We start from the raw sequence: 9869 nt of genomic DNA on the forward strand, positions 1-9869 counted from the left end.
ATCCTTTTCCCAAAAATATCTTCGAAATATCTCAGATTTGTTTTTATCCAAAAAGTGCTGCCATTGAGGATTGATCCAACTTCAGTTCGATAGATCTCAGCCATGTTCGATCGATCCAAGTCCAAGGTTAGATCGAACTTCCTCTAGTGCGAAAAAGTTAGATTTCCAGCTCATTGAAAGCTGTCCTTATCCAATCATTGGGGAATATTTTGTGCACGACCCCAGCTTATTTTGTGTGTTACTTGACCTACTTATATATAGAATATGATACACTTTTTGAGGAGGAGATGCTAGGAGACACTTAGATTGATTTATCACAATAGAGGCTATTCTTAGGGAGGAAGAAAGGAGGAGAAGGCTAGAGACACAAGCTCAGGAGCTCTTCATCAACCAAGGAGTAGATTACTGATGAGCGCTGAAAAGTGCATATTTAAACCCCTTAAGCTTAGGCATTCTAGTACCTTTATCTATCTTACTTTACCATTTTAGATTGATTTCGTATTATTTCCATTTTCAGGCACTTATCCCGAAAATAAGCTAACTCAGCCAAATAAGAGCAGAAATGAAGCAATTCTGGGATAAATCAAAGGAAAGAGCCAAGTGGAAGCAAAAGGAAGAAAAGGTGGAAATCAACATTTTCGATCGATCTCAGATCAATGTTCGATCGATCCAACATAATCGATCTCAGTATTTCAAGATGGATCAGAGCCATGATAACATTTTCAGAGATCTCAAAAGTTCGATCGATCCAACATTATTCTTCGATCGATTGAACTGCTTTATCCTTATCCAAATGATTGATCTTATCTAGTTGTACCACCCTACCAACCACTTTTGTCCTTTTCCCAAAAATATCTTCAAAATATTTCAGATTTGTCTTTATCCAAAAAGCACCACCAATGAAGATCGATCCAGCCTAAGTTCGATGGATCTCAGCCATGTTCGATTGATCCAAGTCTAAAGTTCGATCGATCAAACTTCCTCCAGTGTGAAAAAGTTAAATTTCCAGCTCCTTAAAAGTTGTCCTTTATCCAATCATTGGGGAATATTGTGTGCACGATCCCAGCTCATTTTGGGTGTCATTTGACCTACCTATATAAGGATAAGGATTGCTTTTTACAAAGGGGATCTAAAATTATACATCATACCATATCATATCATCTCTTGGAGAGCAAGCTTAGAGGAGGAGGAGGCTAAAGACACCATTGGAGACTGTTCATCATCCAAGGAGCAAATCTCTATCATGGAGTTAGCCCTTGAGGGTTGGAGAAGCACTACCATGAGTGGCTAGACATCCTCTTGGGGCTAGAGTTAGCCCCAAGCATGCTTTCTACATCTTGATTTTGTGTATTATATAGGGATTAGTGTTGTAATACATGTTTTGGCACTTATATATATATAGATCTTGTTTATTCAATGATTTATGTGGTTTAATGCTTCCAATTGATCATTTCATTCTATCCATATGTCTATGTATACTAGAATAGATGTTCATGTGTTTGTCTCTATTTCTTGTGTTATTGATGCATGTCTATGTGTATTAATGCTATAGATTTAGAGATTGTCAAAACATAGTGCTTGAAAGAATGGTCTTGTGATTTTCTAGATGGTCGATGCTCATTTCTTGATGGATTGTGCCTCTCCTTTAGCTTAATTAGTTTAATTTCATGTCATTAGCTTAATTGTAGTGTAGTGGTAGCATAGTTGTTAGATGGGAGGACAATCTATGCTTGTTGTTTGATGTTCCTTACTTTTGAATACAAGTAGCATATGTCTCTAACCTTGTGGTGTATTTGACTTGTGAGCTTAATGAAATGATTTATAACTTGCTAGATATGTTGTGTTTTTCACATGCTATTTAGACAATATATACTTAATTGCTAGATATATTGTGCTTTTCACATGTTGATTAGACAATGTATGCTTAATTGGTCACCCTTGCTAATTGAATCAACCAAACACACACACACATCAATATTGCAACACGCATTTCCCTCATTAGTCACTTGTTAAGAGTGTAGAAAAGCATTGCTTAGTGGTAACCTCTAAACCCCAAGATCTCTCTCTCTTTCTTACTCCTTATTGCATTCAATTATTTAGTTTAATTTGCTCTTTAGTTTAATCAACCAACCAACCATTTGTTTGATCACTCGACCTACTAACCCTGATAGCGATTCCACAACCAAGAACGACTCCAATCCCTTGGGACGATCCTTAGTCACCCTAACTATATTTTTAGTGAAGGTAGTAGTGGCTTTTATAAATGTAAAACTTGGCCCTCGCCTTAATTGCACACTCTTAAGCTTGTGGTGCGGTGACACACCCATCAGTTTTTGGCACCGTTGCCGGGGAGTAGGCAACGTCGTATTTGTGGAATTCATTAGGGATTAGTACTCTTTTGATCATGTCTTTACTTTATTTTTATTTTTATTTTTCTTAAGATTACTTATTGTGTTTGTTTATAAATTGAAGGAGCATTGAGCTAGGATCCAAGCAAAGGAGTATCCAAGCAAAGGAGCTAAGCAAGCAAGGAAAAATGCTAAAAATTTAAAAAATTGCTAAGCTAAGCTATAAATTTGGAGCTGAAGTGCTATAGGACCTTTGTGAGCTTTTTCTTACTTAATCCCTAAGTTAAATCGTCGGCCCGCGTGGAGGCTTGTTTTTAATTTTTTAGATAAATTGTGAGCCCGCGTGGAGGCAATTTTAATTGTTCTTTGCATCATTATTGTTAAAGTATAGGAGTATGGGTTAAGTGTTTGTGGAAGAAGTTTCATTGAAATTGTTGTAAAATTGAAGTGTTTGTTCATTCATTGTGTTTATGTGTTTTTACATTGTGCATGCATGGTCGTAGATCACTAAGACCAACTCTTGTTCCTCTTGATTTGCATCTTGAATCCCTAGTTAGAAATCCTAGGAGAAGAGGAAGTTCTAGTTCTACCCGATCCATTACATCAATGGAAGGCCATAATGAAGAGAATGTAGAGGACCTTGGTCACATAGACCAATAAGGTATCGGTCACATAGACCAATAAGGTATCCTTCATCCAAATGTGCATCATGAGAACATTCAAGCACCATTAGGCATCCCTAGGCCATTCATTCACCAACCACAACAACAAGAAAGCCAAGTTCCATTTGGAATGCCAAGGCCAATGTATGCTCCACAACCTCCCATCATTCAAGGAAATCAAAATCAAGGTGCCCATGTTGCACCTCAAATTGCTAATCCTCCACTTCCTTTAGGAGATCACTATGTGCCTAATAAATATAATGCACCTACATGCATTCAATTGCCACCAGAGTTCTTGAAGAAGTACTATCCGGTTTCTAAGACCAATGCCATGAGAACCTCAATTCGAGAATTTTCACATGGGGATGGAGAAACATTTCATGAGGCATGGGAACGCTTTAATGAATTGCTTAGGAAATGTCCACATCATGATATGCCCAGATGGCAATTAGTTCAATATTTCTTTGAGAGCTTATCGGAAAATTATAAAGGCATGGTTGATGCTTCCATGGGTGGCTCGTACATTGATAGGCATGAGGATGACGTGTGGCGTCTTTATGAGAGCATGAGTGAAAATTCTTTGCATAGAACATTTTCATCCAAGAATGATTTCATTTGAATGGTCGACTTGATGTAAGCCAACACTTTTCCTACCTTGTGAATTTCTACCATTCTTCATTCCCTAACCATTCTCATCATGAATCAAATGAAATATGTATGACTTGTTCTAGTGTTCTTCATTCTATTTCTCATTGTCCTCACGGACAAGTGCAAAATGAATCTAATGAACAAGTCAATGCAGCTTTTGTGAACCAAGGGAACAATCCTTATGGTACTCACTTTAATCCAAGTTGGAGAAATCATCCGAACTTCTCTGGAAAAACCAAGGAGAGGGCTCAAACCCTTCTCAAGGCGGTTTTCAAGGGAAGTACATTCCACTTTCACTTCAAAACTAAGGATCCCATGGTTATAGACCTTATCATTCACAAGGGAATCAATTTGCTAACTCTTATTTTCCCAACCAATCTTATTCCCAAGGAAATGCTAGAAGTCCCGCCTTTGAAGAAAAAGTTTTTAATGCTTTGGGCACTTTAGAGGCTAACACTCAATTGCTTCATTCTCACTCTTAATCTATTGCGAAGCTAGAAACCCAAGTAGGGCAAGTAGCAAGCACTCTTAATGCAAGAGAGAAGGGAAAGATGCCTATTAATGCCCTACCTAAGCAACAATGTGTTGTGGAAACCCATTCCTCATCGGAAGGCCACACCATTGAACATGTTAATGCAGTGACTACCTTGCGGAGTGGTAAGATTGTGGACAATCAAGTTAAAATGTCCAATGAAGAGAGTGAACCGGTGCAACCTCAAGTTGTCACCCGTACCGTTTCATATCCCATTCCTCCTTCATTGCATATACATGATCTTGTGAATGAGAAAACTTCGAAATGTGATTTGAAGAATGATTTTGAAAATGATTTGAAGAAAGATTTGCAAAAAAATAAATTTGAAAAGGTTTTGTTGAAAAATGATTTGAAAAAAAATGATTTAAAAACTTCTTGTGTTGAAGAGACTTCAAAGAAGAATTCTGAAAAAGTGTTTGAACCAAAAGTTCTATTTCCGGATGCCTTAAAAGGATCCATTTCAAAAGACAAGCAAAAGGCAAAAACCAATGAAATCATGGAAATGTTTAGGCAAGTAAAAGTCAATCTACCACTTCTGGATGCAATCAAACAAATTCCAGCTTATGCCAAATTCTTAAAAGACTTGTGCACCCAAAAGCGGAAGAACAAGAGCTAAGCACCAAGAAAAGTGGTTTTGACTGAGCAAGTAAGCTCAATTTTGCAACATAACATTTTGCCAAAGTTTAAGGACCCCGGTTCACCTACTACTTCATGCATTATTGGTGATCATATCGTTAATCGGGTGCTTCTTAACTTAGGAGCAAGTGTTAACCTTCTTCCATACTCGGTTTATGTCAAATTGGGCCTAGGTAAATTGAAACCGACATCGGTAGTTTTACAACTTGCCGACCGATCCATTAAGAAGCCTAGGGGTATAATTGAGGATGTATTGATAAAGATTGATAAATTCTTCTTCCCCATTGATTTCGTTGTCATTGACACAGAACCGGTCCCCAATCTTAAGAGCCAAATTCCCGTTATCCTAGGCCATCCTTTGTTGGTAATCGCTAATGCCAACATCAATTGTAGGACGGAGATAATGAAGATCTCATTTGGCCACATGAAGGTGAAGCTGAATATCTTTAATCCCACACCCAATTTATTTGACAAATATGAAGGAGAGGTTAATGTTATAGACAAATGTCATGATCTTCAATGTCAAGGAAGTGAGCTTTTGTGTAAGACCAAAACTTTAAAAGGATCATCTTCAACCTTGTATTCTAAAAGTCTTATTTCAAATTCTTGCTTTGAAAGGGCATGGAAGCCCAAAGATTGTTCTTGCATTGACAAGGGAATAAAAGTTTCTTTTGAGCTTAATCCAACAAGTTCTTCAAAGAACCATTTGTTCGGTGGAGTTCAAAGCATCTATCACCCCAACAAGGAGGGGATGCATTACAAGATCTTTGATCCGGGCTAAAAGAGCCCAATGTCTTGCTAGAGACGTTAAAGACTAGCAACGACATTTCGTAGGGTGTCAAAACCTTATTCCTCCCTCATTTCTATCTTAAATTTCATTTCTTGCGAAGTTTAGATACTTGTTTTTGGTTCATATGCATTGATAGGAACTGTGATTAGGATTGCATGAAATTTTATGTTGTGATTGAGCATTTTGCATAAGTTCGATCGATCTCAAATGAGAGTTCGATCAATCGAACTTCCACCTGCATCCAACACTTAGAAAAATTTTCTACCTGCATCCACCTACATCCAAATCACCTCTCTGTCCCATCATTCGAACTTATTCTTAGATCGATCAGGAGACCGTCGATCAATCCAACTTCAAAGTTTGATCGATCTCATGATCCCACACTTAGAAAAATTTTGAGCCTGCATCAACCTGCATATTCAGCTCTCTGTCTCATCGATCGAAAACATTCCAAGATCGATCTGAAGTTCTTCGATCGATCCAACTTCAAAGTTCGATCAATCCAACTTCAAAGTTCGATCGATCTTCAAGTTCCAACACTTAGCCAAATTTTTGAACCAAAAACCTGCATATTTTTGCCCTTTGTCTGATCAATCGAACTCTTGTTCCGATCGATCTCAGTTCTCCATTTTATTGTTTGACTCTGTTTTGACTTTTTCAATTTTTAAAATCCAAAAATATTTTTATTTTTATTTAATTTTATTTTCCTTTATTCTCATTTTATTTTATTCTATTTTTCAAAAAATATTTCAAAAATACAAAAAGATATTTTTTTGTTTATTCAAATATATATATATATATATATATATATATATATATATATTTTTTTTTTTTCTATTTTTCAATTTTTAATTTTTAATTTTTCAAAAATTTCAAAAATTTTAAAAAAATACTTTGAGGAGAGTTCATCAAAGTTCGATCGATCTGAAATCTCAGTTCGATCGATCGAACTAATAGGGAAATGTTTTTAAAAATAAAACCGAGAGTTGTGAGATCGATTACAAAGATCGATCCAACAACTCCCTACCCTAGCCCTTGCTTCCCTCATCGTCGCCGTGAACCCTAATCATCCTTTCCTTTTCCGGTGAACCTCCAGCATCATCTAGCTCACCCTGAATCATTCTCTCTCTTCATCGCAACTCGGATTTCATCTTTCCCTCTTCGCATCCACTTCTTTCATTCGGTTGAGGTAAGATCCGAGGCACCATGCTTGATTTCGGCTTAGATCTCATGTTAACATGCTTTATATGTTGAATCCATGTTAATTTTTTATGATCAAATCTCCATTGTTGACTTTCGAAGCACTGTATCTCCATATCCATATATATGTGTTGCTTCGTGTGTATATTTTGTATATTTTGATGATGTTGATTTCTATTTAGGGAGTATGGGCCTTGTTTGGGTGATGGTAGTTGCTGATTTGTTATGTTGATGAGCCCACGACCTTGTTCATGTGGCCCCCGAGCTTCCAAAGTCATAGATCTGTGACCTTTGAGTTTTCACTTTCGCACAGTTCGATCGATCGTACTTCAATCTCAAATCGATCTTGAGAGATCGATCGAACTCATTTCTCGGATCGATCGACGTTTTGAGATTGATCTCAAACCTTTTTATGATCGATCGAACTTCACGGATCTCATACACACACTTCATTCATCATGTAATTTGTTCATGCTATCTCATATATGCCCAATGCCTGTGATATTCCACATTGGATGCATTTCTTGCTTACACTGTTCAGCATGTTTCATACCCTGTCACTTGCATAGATTCATGTCATATATGTTTTGTCTATCTTATTTGGCATGCATGTTTCTATTTTATGCTTTCAATTCTTAATTCTGGCACTAACTTCCTTTGCAAGTTTTTAAATTATTTTTCAGGCTATGACTAAGCGCAAGACTGTTTCCAAAAGGCAACACGGGCCTCAGAGACAAATCAGACCATGGATAGAGGAGCCAGCAGAGCCCTCTCATGCACAAGAGGAGCCAGTACAGCTTACTCCGCCTCAGTCACCTTCTCATGAGGCTGAGGATGCTTATATTCTATCCACCTCTACAGCTCAGCCTACATTTACACCATCACCATCTCCATCACATGTTGAAGCTGAGCATTCACCAATACCATCTCCACTACGCCAACCAGCTCAGTAGCGTGATAGGCCCGCGCCTAGATATGCACATATGGTAGTGGACCATGAGTCGGTGTTCGACACAGACTTTTTCTCTAGATCGGTGCTAACCCGATCAGCTTACCATGACATTATTAGAGGGGCCTTGCAGCTATTCTTGCCCCAGTTACAGAGCCAGTCTACCCGCGGCTGGTATGGTTGTTCTTCCAGAACCTCCGACCATCCTTGCGTACCACAGCAGAGCTGGTCACTACCATAGATGGCCATCAGATCACTATCACTGTGGACTCGCTAGCCCGCTCTTGCCATTGTCCACACAGATGCCCTCTGGAGCTACACGAGCTATATCCGAGGCTATACAGGCCTTCTTATGCCGACATGGCAGTATTTCTTACAGGTTACCATGCCGATGGCGAGACTTTCGCCACTTGCACATTCCTTCCAAATGACCTATGGTTCTTCGATTCCGTTCTTTTTCGGAATATATATATGGCCGGGCATAAGATCCAGCGGCGAGGAGACTATTTGACAGCCCTCTACGCATTCTATACAAGCCACTGGGTATCTATTCCCGCGCTCATCTGGAGCGTGATGAGGAAGCTATTTGATGAGTATATCAGCAAGGAGAAGCCCGAAAAGGCTAAGTCTCTCCCATTCAGCCACCTCATCACCCAGATTCTGATTGACCAGCGCTACCCTTTTTCATCCTCAAGAGCACCCTGAGAGAGGTTCCTGTCACTTCTTGAAGAAGGACTGGGATAAGAGCTACAATGCCATCATTACTAGACTACAGGACCATGCAGTAGTGGCTACAGAGGAGCTTGAGGCTGAGGAGGCAGAGGCAGCAGCTCAGGCAGCAGCAGTAGATCCCGTAGCGGACGATGTACCAGTAGGTCTAGCTGCCGAGCATATAGATGTTGATTTGGAGCGACCTGCAGATGACGCAGAGCAGCACTCTCCAGCCAGGTCGCCAGTACATGAGGAGGAGCAGACTCAGGAGCTTTCTTCTGATTCATCCATACTTGAGGCTCCTAGTCAGACCCTCGGCTTTGGAGAGCGTTTTCAGGCTCTTGAGGATGCAGTGGTTGCTATCAGAGTTGATACTGCTGCCATTCGAGCCGATGCTGTAGCCCATCGAGCTGATTTTACTACATTCCACACGGATGTCATGACTGCACTCCGAGACTTATCTCGCGATATCCGTGGAGCTCGCCCTGCCTGACCTACCTCCTCCACTTGAGACTTCCAGTTCTTCTATCTTTTTCTATTACACCTCTGTGCTCTATACTTCATTTTCATCACTGTATATTATTTGCAGCCGGTCTGTTGGCTTTGATCTTTTGATGTACTCTATACCTTATTTTCTTTATATATGCTTTTGTTATGGATGTCATGTGTTATATTCTTATCTCTGTATGTTTGACTCCATCAGGTACATCACAGTGACTTCAGTGAGAGAGTGCTACCCGATTTTCAGGACCACCCTTATACCCCTCTCACTGTTTTATTTCATTTACACTTGTATGTCCACTGTGCACTGATTATCCCTTTTTGTTATCTGATGAGTTTATCCGAGTGCCAAATTTCAGGACCACAGTTAATCCTAAGTTTGGGGGAAGCATGCCACTCAATTTGGATACTTCAGTCCCGATTATTCTTTGCCTTAATTATACCAGTATACTCTTTCCTTTTGTTCTCTTTGCACATTGAGGACATTGTGCCGTTTAAGTTTGGGGGTAATGGTGTACTTTATAGTGTTAGCTTTAAACTTCACAATTTTGAGCATGACTTGTGTACTTGAGAGATTTTCTATGATTGGTCCATATCTAGCTATGATTTTGATCTTTTGAGGACTATATTGCTTAAAATTTAAAAATTGCTTGACTTGAGAGTCCAATACTTCTTGTATGCCTTGTGGATGCCATTTAGGCGTAATTTTTTTTGAAAGATTGATATCATGCTTGCACTTGTGGTCCACATCATCTTAATTTTGTGATTGTTTTGAGATTTACTCTAGGATTCTACACTAGCACAGGCGCACACTAGCATTCATTTGTGGGGTACATGCTTTGTTGATTATTGAATTGGCTATATCCTAATTGAGCTAGTAGTGCACTGAAAG

The 9869-nt window shown here is 39.1% G+C and overlaps 1 pseudogene; it reads right to left on the minus strand.

Annotated features, from left to right (window-relative positions):
* Positions 1–3346: 3346 nt before the first annotated feature.
* LOC132280377 (small nucleolar RNA R71) lies at positions 3347–3445 on the minus strand (annotated as a pseudogene).
* Between the last annotated feature and the right edge of the window lie 6424 nt (positions 3446–9869).

The sequence above is a fragment of the Cornus florida genome, unplaced genomic scaffold, assembly GCF_030987335.1.
Source record: "Cornus florida cultivar Cherokee Brave unplaced genomic scaffold, ASM3098733v1 CherokeeBrave_3.0.0_Hap2_Chr10, whole genome shotgun sequence".
NCBI classification, from domain to species: domain Eukaryota; kingdom Viridiplantae; phylum Streptophyta; class Magnoliopsida; order Cornales; family Cornaceae; genus Cornus; species Cornus florida.